Below are 13,881 nucleotides of genomic sequence, written 5' to 3'. Positions count from 1 at the left end.
CAAATTCATGGTGCTTTTCTGCTTTGGTGGGAAAGCTACTCCTTTCACAGGCTTTTACCCCGAGTCTTTCTATCCAACGGAAAGGTTTCATTGAGCACCATGCCATTAGTCTGATTTTTTTCCCTCAGTTGCTTTGAATCTTTGTTGCTTGAATGTTTCCTCAGTACTATTAGGAATCAGGAAGTGGTCCCTTGACCAACTTTATCAGGCCTCAAATTTTGGGAATGTATTTCCTTTCTTTTCTGCTTGTAAAACAGTCAGTTCTTTCTTGAGCTCATCTCTTTCTTCTTACACTTTGCCACACAGAGTCAACAGCAGCCTCTTCCCCGGGAGTGGTAGGCTTACTACCCTGTGATCGCCTATATTTTGGTCTCCTACGTTCTTGCAGCCAATAGACTGCATAACAAGGAGGAGCATTTCCCCCAAATCTGACATTTGTTTCCTCACTGTCCACCGCTTAACCATTGAGGCAGTGCCACAGATTTCCATTTTGAGTTCTTTTGTTATGGCCGCACTCAGACTAGGTGATCTCCCAGATCCCTTCACACCGTAACATTCCAAGATTCCAAGACGATGCACCTTGGTCTCTCCTACAGTAAAATCCTGTTGCTGGAACATTATTGAAAAACACTACTGAACACTATTGAAAGCACATGCATTACGCCTATAAAGAAATCAGTATACAGAGTAAATACTGATGTGTATTTTCCTCCTACGCTTGCCTTAAAAAGACAGAGCAGGAGAATAAAGAGGCAGTAGTGTGATCTCGAGTTGTAAGTCTTGTGTATTTTTGGTGTAATGGTATCGTGTCAATACAGTAAAGGAAGAACAAGAGACAGAGAGCAATGGAAAAAGCAGTCCAGCATGACAAGGGAGGGAGGAACAGAGCGTTAAAGAGTGTAATTGAGAGGAATCTTCCTGTAGTCAAAGAGGGTGTGGTGGGCAGAGGCTGAAGGGACTCCACCTTTTTGAGTCTCTGGCAGCTGCTCAGGCAAGGAGTTTATGGCCAGCTTCAGGAAATGACTCAAGAAAGAAGCAGGGTTAGCAATGAAAGCTCAGGGTTTTAGAGAGCACTGGTGATGCCAGGCTTCAACGACTTTCTTTAGGGGTATTTGAGATTCTGTTAATCCTGGGCTTTGTAAGAGCCATAGACAAGTTAAGGGATGGGACTCCGGTCATGGTGGAAGCTGGTGATCCAGTGAGGACAGCAGGGCCCAGGGGCTGTTTGACTCTGGGCAAGTTACTTAACCCTTCTGAGTGTTGCTTTCTTTCTTCCTTCGTAAAATGAGGATAATAAAAATACTTAGGTTGTGGTGAGAAATAAACAAGATAATGTACATAAATAGCATAAAGTTAGTACTCACCAATTGCCAGTGCTGGTGCTAATGATGACGCTAATGATAATGATGCCTCGTAGGAGGTAATGGAGGTTCTCAGCCTTGTCTGTATATCATAAGCACTCGGGAGCTTTTAACAACCCACTGCCTAGGATGCATCTCATCCATTAAATAGGAATTGCTGGGGGCAGAATCCAGATATTAGCCCTCTAATACCTCCCCAGTGGATTCCAACGTGCAGTCAACATAGAGAGCTACTAGTTAAGGGTAACACCTCTGGAAAGCAGCGATAACTTATTAGGATCAAATGCCTCTAAAAGTATTGTACATTAATTAGGCAAAATTTTAAGAGATAGCATTTCAATGTGATGAGGATTGATCCACAGGAGTCATGGGTGTGGACCTACCCATTCATACAATCGTTTAACGAATGTTTACTCATCCCCTTTATTTATTTCCATCTGGCAAGTCCCGGGGATTCATAGATGAACAAGAGAGGGAAACCATTATTGGGAGTTAATAATCAAGTGTAAGAGCTAAGCAAACAAATCAACCCCAAACTTGAACAGTGGTGACTTCAGTGATAGACGAGTCACAAAGGGATCTCAACTATTTTTATCATGGCTAATTTCTTTTAAAAAGAAGTACTGAAATCAGTACATCAAAGTTTTGTTCAATTTGGGTGGTGAGTATGTTGGTAGTTGTTATGTTATTTTTTTTGCACTTTTCTCTGTTTGAAATATTTAAGGAAGAAAATGCTACATTGTGCTAAGTGCTATGATAGGGGTGAGATTGGGATGCAGTGGGAACAAAGAGGAGGGCCACCCATCAGCTAGCTCAGAGTGGGCACGGGGAGGGAAGGCAGAAGGTCATGGAAGGCTTTCAGGAAACCACTGACACTTCTGACATCGGAAGGTGTCACAAGAGGATTTGCATTTTAGAAAGATGAATGGGGGAGAGAGCAGAGACATGCAAGCAGGGATATCATTAGAAGACCATTTGCTCCTGATGTGAACTTCGTAAGGCCTAGACTAAGGCACTTCCAGTGGGTCTGGGAAGGAGGATCAGAGACCAGAGACATTCTGCAACGGTAGCTGATAAAACTCAGCTACCAATTGAACGCACAAGGTAAGGAAGAGGAAAGCAGGAATGCCTCATGAGTTCCTGGAGTGGGCTTTTGGGTAGACACAGTTCTCAACACCATTAACTCAGCTATGGCTTTTAGAATGAGCAACAGATTAGAAAAGAAGGAGAGAAGATGCTGAGTTCTTTTGGGGGAACTGGTGCTCGTGCTGCACCCAAGTGTCCACAGCAATAGAATACATGGCTCAGGAGAGAGGTCCATCCAGAGTATAGATATGGGGCCTTCAGTGTACAGTTCATCTCTTGAGGTGAGGGAGTAGATTCAGACAACAGAGTGACCAATACAGAGCCCTTGAACACACCTGCTTTATAATCATGAGGACTGGGGTGAGAAGAAAATCCTTCCAGACGGGGCTGAGAGGAAGCAAAACAGACTAACAGAAGGTAAAATCAGGAAAGAGTTCTGACCCAGCCCAAGTGAAGGTGTCAATATCGAGGAGAAAATAAAAGGTTAAAGAACAACAACATGGAGAGGTCAATAGGATACCCATGAAATTATCACAATATAGCAATGCATTTGCAGGCCAATGGTGATTACAAAAGCTATTTCAGAACATGAGATTGTAGAAGGTAAACTTGTAGCATGGAAGGTACTCATTAAACATTTGTTGGACTGAAATGCACTGGGTTCCTGCCATCATGGGACAGGCCCTGAGCCTTGAGGCAGGGGTAGGAGATGCTGGAGAAGGAATGAGGTCTTTTATTGGGCTTCTCAGTTTGGCTTAGGACCAGGGGTTCTGCTGATGAATCTAGAGAGGAGCCGCCCTTTTGCCAGCCTGAGTTGAGTTTGCTTTTGCCAACATTCTACAGCTCTGATCCATTATCAGTAAGTGTCACCCCTTTGCCATATATAGAAACAGTAAGGGCAAAGAAAACGTACCTTGGGGGCCAATGACTCAGGATGTTTGGCAATGGGATAAATGAGCATTTCACCTTTCCTGCTGATAGATGGAGAGCCCTCAAGGCAAAGACTGCTCTCTGGTTCTCCTCATTGGCATCCTCCTCCTACTAGACTTTTGTATAGCTCCAAGCATGCCACTGGTACCCACAACAAACCATTAATTAAAGCTAGCTTCTGGGCCAGGTTTGAAAAGACCAAAGTTGCCATATGGAGCTGGGTGTGTGTGTATGAGAGAGCTTCCCAAGGGAAGAAACACTGTCAGCTCTCGGTTGCATCTCCAGAGTACAGTGCCTTGTTCCTGCCACCAATAGACATTCAGAAACTATCTATTAGCTGACAGTTGGGAGGAACTGGGGTGGAATCTTCTGGCACTGTGAATTTCCTTAGTACTTTCTTCTGATTTGGGCCATATGAATTGTATCATCTAGGTTCAACCAGACACAGAATCAATACATTTATATATTGAGATTTATTACAAGGAACCGGCTTATACTATTGTGGGAGCTGGCGGAGCACGTCGAAAATTTGTAGGGCAGGCAATCAGGAAGAGAAGATCACAGCAGAGTGGGGCTGTGTAGGCATGGCTGAAGCTGTTGTCCACAGGCGGAATTCTTCTCCAGCTCTCTGTCTCTGTCTCTGTCTCTGTCTCTCTCTCTCTCTCTCTCTGGGGAGTCTTGGCCCTGCTTTTAAGGGCTTCCAACTGATTAAGTCAGGCCCACCCAGATTGTCCCTTACTTAAAGCCAACCGATTAGTGACTTTAATGACATCTGCAAACCCCCTTCACAGTACATCTAGATTAGCGTCTGATGGAATAACTGGATACTTTAGCCGACATCAAAAAAGCCATCACATGGGTTTAAGAATGTGTTGGAGATGCTGTAGGTGGTTGGGGTGTGTGTGTGTGTGTGTGTATGTGTGTGTGTGTGTGTGTAGATGGAGCTGGGGGGCGGGCGGGGGGCGGGGAGGTGGGTACCAGAAATGGTGGGACTTCCTTGCTCTCCTTTCTAAATCTGGGGTCTTAGGAAAGTCTGTTTGGGGTGCATTGGTGACTAACATATAGCCCAGGGAAGCCATGACCTCAGCTTCCATCACCTTGACACACTGGGGAAGAGCCCAGTCCAGTGTATTAGATAGGCGGCGGGCCACCAGATCCACGCCCACCTTGCTTTCTTCCTGGCCAAAGGCACGCGGCTGCTCTGTGTTTTCCCCCCACGGCTCCCCGCGCCGAGTGAGTCTCTCCATAGCGCAGCCAGAGGGCGCGCGAGCAGAGGAAAACGCCGCGGGGCTCCAGGAGGAGCCAAGTAGCCGGTGCTGCGACGCCGGCGAATCTGGGGCGGTGACCCGGAGCCCCTGGCACTCATACCTCTCCTTCCCCAGGACCCCTATCAAGGCTGCCACCCTTTCTGTGCATGTTTCAGGGAGGGGCAGACGGGACTCCTGGGAGCGAAGAGCTAATAGATTCGCTTTCCTTTGTAAGGGATGGGAAGGGGCGCTTGCTGGGGAGGGAGGCGGCGGCCCCAGGACAACTGAGGAGAGACCGGAGGTGTCTCCTGCCTCATTTGTCAAACTGTCGGCCCCTACCTCCTACTCCTGAAACCCGAGGGCAGAGTGTCTCAGTGTTCGGGGCGTCGGAAGGCCCCCTGTCCCGAGAGGAAGGCACCTGGCTTCCGCTCCCCTCCCATGGGTGCGCAAGGACGCCTGGGCGCAGGCCAGGTGGCCACGCGCAGCGCGCAGCCCGGCTGCTGCAAAGTTGCAGCCTGGTCTGCATCTCTCTCCTACGTAACTGCCCCTCTCACCAGCAGTGCCACCCCCTTAAAAGTCAGGGGCCCAAGGCGAGGAGGCAGTTCTTTTCTGTAGTTTTGGGGGTTTTGTCTTTAGTCTTAGGATTAAAAAGGATGTGTGCCGCAGCTGACTAATGTCACCCATCTCTCCTTTCTCTTTCCTCCTTAAAAACGCAGTCTTAATGAAATGCTTTTAAAAACAATATAGATTTTGAGGGAAAGAAAAATCACTAGAGGACTTCAACCAAGGTTTTAATGCAACGGCATTATTAAAAATAATAACGGGCCTGGGATTTTGCAATTCTCAAGGGTGGATGGTGAGCAAGGACAAATAGAGTAGATCAGACAGTTGGAAATTATAAAGAGTGGCTGCTCTGCTCATAATTTGCACTCAAAGCACTCATAATTCGCACAATAGGGACATTTAAACACCCAGCGAGCCTGAGCAATGAACACATTTCTCACTCAATCATAACCGAGGTCAGGGAGGGAAGCCGCGGTCTTCTTTTCTTGTCTGATGTAGGAACCTCGTGGCCTCAGCTTATGTGTGGTTTTGGAAAACTCTGACAGGAATGAGTGTCTGGGAGACTTCTCAGTTGTCAAGAAGCTTCTTATGTTTCCTAAAGAAACTCAACCTAGATTCATTAAGCCATGTCACAGAGCAAAGAGAATTAAATATTTTTTTAAGACTGCAGCTAATCCTGAAACTTAAATATAGGGGTAAGAATCCTACATATGAAAGGTCTGTGAAATTTTTACAGGAAATGTGCAAAGATGTTGTGTTTAAATATCCTCAGATGAGAAAAAAAAAATTGGGATTCCACCCCCCCCAAAACCCAAATGATTTTCAGCCATCTATTCCCAGACCTCTCCTCACAGACTTCACTTAAATAAAATAACATCTTTTTGAGTCATTTAGGAAAATATTTATATATCAGTGAAATCAAGGAGATTCTTTGAAAGATGTTGCTAATATATATTCGAGTAAGGCCAAACCTTGTATTTATGCTTTTTTTTTTCATTGAAATTGTAGGCTCACATTAAGGATTTTCCCTCCCTTTAAAAACATCAGCACAGTGCCATAACTTCCTTTATTTGCAATCAGTATATCCCATGGTTAACAAAGAACTTTTTAAAGAAAAAAAAATGTGCCCTAATGAAATTCAGTACTTCTTTATAAAAAGAAAAAAGGATCTTTTATATGCACTTTTATATGCACTAAATATATAAGCATAGTGTGTACCTGGTAAAGTTGATTTCTGCTGACAGGGTAACTCAGGTAAATCAACATAGAGTCCACAGCACATCATAGGGTACACTTTATTGGGTTTTACCTTCAGGTAAAGACTTCTATTAAGAATGTACAAGTGCCTGCATACCTAGCCTGCCTTGTTTTCCACAGTGCTGTATACATAATCTCTTAAAAAAATTTTTTTTAATCAAAGCTTGCTCTATTGAATACATTTAATTGGAATCCAGTGGTTAAAAAATATAAAAATTTACTGCTGTAGAAAAGTTTTGATTAGTACTTTCCATTAGCAAATGTTGTTGAGTAAACCCTCTAACAGTCTATTTGCATTCAGACACGAATTGACTTAGCAAAACAGGTGATGCTTTCAACTGTACAAATATATTATTTCCCATAAATATTCCTAATGAAAGAGGTGGTCTGTTTCAGAGGAAGTAACTGCAAGGAAGACTTTTAAATAATAATAAAAAAAATCGTTCCCAACCCTGATAAGTACGGGCATGAAGTCTTGAAGGGTGAGTTATTAGGTGTGGAAAGGCAGAGTCTAGAAACCTCTCCCACGTACATTTTAAAGTAAGCTGCTCTAAAGCGTGGCAGAAAGCATCTGGGAAGCACTGCCATTCTCTTATGTCAGAATCTCGCCCTTTCTTCCCCCATCCCCCCCCCCAAAAAAAAAAAAATATGAACTCAAATACAAAGAAAGGGTGTTTTATAATGAAACGTTTGGGGAAGATGAGAGTTTATGCTGGAATTCCTTGCCTTGATGATGCTAAAATTTTTTAAATAAATAAAAGAAAATATTCATACTTTTAAACAAAATTAAAATGTAAAATAGGTTCAATTATCAGAATTTTTGGATTAATCTTCCTTTGATATTTAAATAGCAATTTGGACTTCATTTGTTAACAACAAAAATAGAAATAAGACTCAGGTTTGAAGGGGCATTTTTGGTGCCCCTGTCCCATTTATGATTCTCCAATTCAAGAAGGACTGCATTTCTCTTCAGTTCTTTGTCTAAATCTGGAATCAAGATGGGAGTAGTTATGCCACTGGCTATTTTCTAAGTAGCAAGTCAGTGTTAGTGTTTCATAGATGACAGACCTCTGACTTCACACAATGAAACCTGCAAAAACCCCACGTGCCATGGCCAGAGGTCTGAATCTAGACTTTTCTGGTACATCATTTCAGACTATTCTTAGAGTTGAGTGCATAAATATTTTCAATTTTTTTTTTTTTTTTTTTTAGTATTGCTATGTTTTGGTAAATTCCTAGCTACTTAATGCTGTGTGTGTGTGTGTGTGTGTGTGTGCATGTGAGATGGGAAGGGGGGCAAAGAAGACAGGCCAACAGGGGGGAAAGGAAGAAAAAGAACTGGGGAGGCAGAAAGCCTCTGCTTTGGGATAAGAATATTACATGTTCTTTTCTACTATCTTATTCACAGTGAATTTAAAGGAGGATATTATTTAACGAAGTGAATCCCTCCTTTCTTTTTCAAAATTGGTCACAGTTATAGAAGACTATTCTGTTTCATTATTGTTTAGATGTAATGTTTCTGTTCTATGGCTTATACTGTGTGCATGATACACACACACACAACTTTTCTTTCTCTTTGAATATCATCACTGTTGGCTGACAATGAAATTGTGAATAACATCTTATTCTTTGTTGCATCCCAATGTTCTTTATTTGCAAATTTGATACCTCTATATAATTAATGTAATTCAATGAGCAGCAAACAATACCAATTACAATGCTGTGCATGAAAAGAATGTTACACCATAAGAATACCTCGCAGGAAAGTGACATTTCTTATTAGAATTATTTGATTTGATTAGGATGAAAAGAAAATGTTAGTATAATCTAATCAAATAGTAAGCAGTCAAGAGAAGCAAAATATGTAAAAGAATCTCAATTTTCAGATGAAATGTATTTGATTACTATTCGTTTGACGTTCTACTACCAGTTTAAATTTTGTTAATTAAATCTGAAGTTATATAACCTGTTAATCTTGTAGGTTAATCAGCAGAAGAAATTTAGTTTAAAGCCTGACTAGAATGCAGTTGTATTATCAATACTTTTCAGTATAAAAGGAACCTTTTTCACAGTGTTACTTCCAAGTGAATTCGACAGAATGACTATTGATAACTTCCATTTGTAAGAAATAGCCTTATTTGCATGTAAGGAATGAACTGTAAGTGCATTATAGTAAAGTAATATGAAATGTAATAATAATAACAACAACCCTTTTGTCGAGCACCTATGATGTCTTGCACTGCACAGAGCGGGCTTACATAAGAATTAAGAAGGATGCGGTTTGTCCCCTAGAAGACGCAATCCAAGTGGCTCTTTTACGAAAGTGAAAGAATTACTTGTTGTTTAATAGGTCTTTCTTAATAAATAACTTTCCAAAGATAACTTCCATTCAGCTCCTAAAGACTTTTTACAAATTCTGAATTTATGGGATTTGAATTAATAAAGTGTTTCTATAACATTTCCAAAAACTGTTTAGGTTGACAATTTAAAAACACCCTGGATATGTGGTCTATTCATTCTTTATTGCCAGCCTTATATCTCGAATATCTCTTTATCACCTCTAGATTTTTTTGCACTGTCTTCCCCTGTAAAAGTGTCTTTGAGGGCAGACACTTTCCTAGCCATCCCAGAATCTTCAGTGTTGAATGACAGAATGAGATAACACAGTTTAGAAATGTGCTAAGAATCCACATTTTAAGGAAAAATATTTTAATTGAAAATCTCATTATTTTTAGTACAAAGTAATAGATATTCTGAATTAAAATAAAGTCACACCATAAATAAAAGTATAAAGAAGAAAATAAATATCCCTCATAATTGCACCCAAAACTCAGGCATAAGCACTGTTCCATTTTGACACATACACTATTTTGACATATGTTTGTCCAGATATTTTTCTGTGGATCTACATGCACCTTTAAAAGAACCAAAATATGCATTATACTATACAGTCTAATCTACTTTTTCACTTAATGTATCATGAGCGTCTTTTGCTATGGATAAATACAGAAGTCAAGGCCATTTTAAAAAGCTTTCGAGCATTACACCATATAAATATATCAAAATTAATTCAACTGACTTTCCAAAGTTAGCCATTTATGTTGCTTTCAGGGTTTTTTTTTTTTGGTATGAAATGCAATTTTAAAACAGTGACTTTGTGCCTCATCTCTCCCCAGAAAGGACCAGTTTAAAAAACTCCATGCAAACAATCAAGAGGCCATTTGTGGCCACATCATTATTCTGTTTTCCTAGATTGTTCCAAGGATATTCTTCCGAAGGTGTATAGTTCTAAAGTAAATTCAATTTCTTTAATGTTTGGAGTGTCGAGAAAAGAAATCATGGAACACATGGGTTCTGCTTGCATTCCTCATGAGTCTTGGATTAAGACAATCTGCCTGTACAGAAAACATAGCACTAAGCAAACTTACACCAAATGATCAGAAAATGCTGACAGGGGCTTCCCTGGTGGCGCAGTGGTTGAGAATCTGCCTGCTAATGCAGGGGACACGGGTTCGAGCCCTGGTCTGGGAAGATCCCACATGCCGCGGCGCGACTGGGCCCATGAGCCACAACTACTGAGCCTGCGCATCTGGAGCCTGTGCTCCGCAACAAGAGAGGCTGCGATAGTGAGAGGCCCGCGCACCGCGATGAAGAGTGGCCCCCACTTGCCGCAACTAGAGAAAGCCCTCGCACAGAAACGAAGACCCAACACAGCCATAAATAAATAAATAAATAAAATTTAAAAAAAAAAGAAAGAAAGAAAATGCTGACAATTTGAGATTTCAGCGAAACCTCAGATTACTATATGAAAAAATCTATTTCTAAAATCAATTACCTTTTATGCAGGCAGCACTGACGAAGTTTAAGAGAAGTGAAGAAAAACCTATTCTTTACTTAGAAATGATACATGATGGATATAAGGGACTTTTCAAAAGAATTAATGTTTTGAGGATGTCCAAATCACACAATGATTGCTTAAAAAATCAAGAGAGCAAAAAGAAAAATGAATGGCTAGAACATTTCACTAACTGCCTTTATTCTTTATCTCATCCTACAGGGCCTTGGAAGAATAACAGAACTGCTCTACCCTTTCTGCTCATTTCCTGTCACAGGAGATGTGATTTTTCAGTGGTGGTCTCCCTTGTCATTCACCTATGGCTGCTAGATCAGAAGATTGACATTATCTAGAAATCTATGAAGTAAAAGGCATCCAAGACCCAGTCCCTGGGGATGGTGTGCCAATAAGGGTACAAAAAATAAGGGAAGTGAGAATCTCTCATCAGAACTCTGTTCATTGTGTACAGAAGGTTCTAAAAAGAATAGGAGTGTTTCTGAGTGTCCCTGAGTGAACATAAATTCTAATGCTTCTGTGGAATTTTCTTATTTCTTTGACATCCAGCAATAGGCTGGATTAAAACCCTTGGCCCTAAATGAGAATCCAGCCTTCTATGGGGTGGGGAAGGAGGCTGAGTTCTCTCTGCCTCGCTGCTTTCTCTCTCCATCATCTCCACTGACATACTGCGTGGTATGTCAGGCCACATTTGGCTTGCCATCATGAGCATGATGACTGTAGCCCAGGGTTGTCTGAATAACATCTTTCTCTGTCATATTTTGATAGTTCCCTACTGTTTTTCTAACACAGATGAGGAAGGGTGAGCCTCTGAGGGGAAATTACTCTTTCTTTCCTGAGATGCTCAAGGAGGACGAATATGGGCCAGGGTAGGGTGAGGACCTGGCTGAAATCTTGGCGAGAGCCTGCGAGGGGATCCCACCTAGAAGCTGACAGAACACAAGGTCCTGGTCTAAGCTGTTCTGCAGGTGTAAGCCGTTGTCTCCCAGTTCCAGCTGATCTGGCTTTAGTGGATGAAATGGCGTCTTTCCCTTAGGAACCTCCATTCCTGAAATTTCACTCAAGAGATATGCTGCTTGTGATAACAGGGTGTCAGAGAAGACAGCTTTTTACACGAGTCCTTGGGTGACCTCCGACACGGGAGACATACCAAGAGCAGGCTCCTGGGAGGACAGGATCCCCTCCTTGTTTGTGGCGACCACTCGTGCCCCGCGGAGAGCATGGAGACTAGTGTGGGGAGCCCGGGCCCCTGGCCTGGGAGCGTATGGGGAAGAGCTGATGTGGGCGGCAGGGCTGCCGACGCGGTTATTTATTATTTCACTGAATTACTGCTGAGTGACAAGGGCTCCTCGCGTCCTAGCGGGCTGGCATCCGTGGAACATATTTTTAACATGAATCGCAAAAGAAATAACAGAAATATGAAATGGCTAATTAGAGAGCCATTTCACAAAGGTCCTGCCTGATGACAAGTTTTTTGGTCAGTGTTGCCATTTGCTAATTTCCAAGTGGAGTGAAATCAGAGTCCGTGAATCCAGGACTGAAAGCTGCGGCTGGGGCTGGATGAGGGCAGGAAAAGAAGACAGAAAGCTGAGCTATTCAGTCTGTTTTCCCGCCTTCCTAATGTATTGGGTGAGTTCATTTCATTTTGGAAAGCTCTATGGGGCACCTCAGTGTTTGGTGGGAGATGTGGACTTATAGTCACGTAGCAAGTGATTCTAACCTACTCTGCTATTTCTAAGACTAAACTAGTCCCCGCTTAATGTAAAACTCAATGCCCTTAGCTGATTTTTCTCCCTCTTTCATATTAACCATGCGTAAAAACTTGAGTGACTCTTTCCCTACAGTGCAGTGAAGTATTACAGTATTCGCTGGGAGATTTTAAAAGCCTTCAAAGCAGGTAATCATGCCTCTGGGGTCACATGAATGATGAATACCCAAGTCTTTATTAATCTGTGTGCGCATATACCTTTAGAATTTATAGCAAAGATGAAAAATGGTTGGAAAGTGTTTTCTCCATTATTTGACAGGCTAACACTTAAACAGCTCCTTTACTTGGAGGCTGGGCACAGGGAAGACAACACCCAGGTAGCTTCCACAAAAGATCTTTTACGCATTAGGAATATTATGAATTGCTGTACTGTTTGCCTTTGACCTACATAAAGGGAGAAGATCAGTCCCAGAAGTGGAATGGAAGTACACACGAAACAGCAGAGAACACAAAGGGACTTGGGTTTCTCTTTCATCTCGATATTTATGGGATAACAAGATGACAACCTACGTCATGTTAGGATTCTGCTTCCCTAAGCATCACGTACCTACCTTAGAAGCTCTGTATTTCAGTAAGTGCTTCACTGCACACGCAAAAAAACTATCCCCAAACCTAGTGGCTTAAACCAACCATTTTATTTTGCTCACAGTTTTGTGGGTCGGGCATTCCGGAAAGCATTGGTTGGGCAGTTCATCTCTGATCTGCATGAAGTCAGGGACTGCTGGGGCTGGACGATCTTTTCCAAGACGGCATCTTCATTCACGTGTCTGGAACCCTGGGCTTCTCTCCTCCTCCTCCTCCTCCTTCTTCTTCTCTCTCTCTCTCTCTCTCTCTCTCTCAATCTCTCTCTTCTCTTCCTATGGCATCTCATCCTCCAGGGCCTCTCTATGTGGATGTGCCTTGGCCTTTTCACAGCACGGTGGGCTCCTGGGGAGGCACACTTCTTACATGGGGGCTGGCTTTCAAGAGGTAAGAAGTGAAAGAAGCCAAGCCAGCGAAGGCCTATGCCTGGGGCAACCTCAGTGTTACTTCAATGCAATTCTACTGGTGAAAGCAGTCCCAGGGCTTATTCACGTTCAAGGAGTGTGGACACAGATTCCCCCTTTTAACGGGAGATGGCCAAGATCATGTTGCAGAGGGGTATGTGGGATGGGAGATACTGTTGTCACTTTTAGAAACTATAATCTGTCACAGTGAACAATAAAAGTCTAAAAGGCTATGCTTGAGAAAGTTTTGTTGTTGTTAAGACATAACCTATAAAGTCTTCATTTTCCATTCCGATATCCAGGGTTGAATTTCTGTCGTAAGTCCTACTGCTTTGGAATCTGTGCCCATTGGGAATCTCCATGCAGGTCACCCCTTCTCAAGCATCCCCTCCTCTGTGAAGCACACCAGGCAGATCGTCATGCCTCTTCCAGGGCTCCAGCGCTGGGCTCACCTCTGTTACATCACCTGTCAGCCTGTTCTCCTGCTACCTGCCCATCCTCATTGATGGTCTGTGAATTGAGGCAAGAGCTGTATTTTATTTATTTCTATGATTTTTAACTGAGTGTTTATTTTTTTAATTTTAGCTCGGTTGAATTATATTGATTGACTTAATAAATGAATAAATGTCACCCTGATTCCAGGAACTTGGCCTTGTAGGTTCACTAAAGAACCAGTAAAAGAAAAACCTGAGGACAAGGCCAGGAAGACTTCTTCCTCCTTGGAATCTGGGGTTAACCAAGTCCACACCTTCCTCAACTGTTAACACCACTGATGAGAGAAGTTGAAGAGCTGCAAATAGCACTAAGTAGCCTATTTATTTCTAGAATATAG

At 42.4% G+C, this 13,881-nt stretch overlaps 1 protein-coding gene across 1 annotated transcript in view; it reads left to right on the top strand.

The window, feature by feature from the left end:
- TRIL (TLR4 interactor with leucine rich repeats) overlaps positions 1 to 10,578 on the top strand; it is an 85,614-nt gene extending 75,036 nt beyond the window's left edge. Inside the window, exon 3 of the mRNA XM_061198627.1 lies at positions 10,503 to 10,578. The gene's annotated coding sequence lies outside the window, so the exon portion shown is untranslated. The remainder of the gene's footprint in view (positions 1 to 10,502) is intronic.
- Positions 10,579 to 13,881: the final 3,303 nt, after the last annotated feature.

This window comes from Eubalaena glacialis, chromosome 8 (assembly GCF_028564815.1).
Source record: "Eubalaena glacialis isolate mEubGla1 chromosome 8, mEubGla1.1.hap2.+ XY, whole genome shotgun sequence".
In the NCBI taxonomy this organism is placed as follows: Eukaryota; Metazoa; Chordata; class Mammalia; order Artiodactyla; family Balaenidae; genus Eubalaena; species Eubalaena glacialis.
This window is presented reverse-complemented; position numbering and strand designations above follow the sequence as displayed.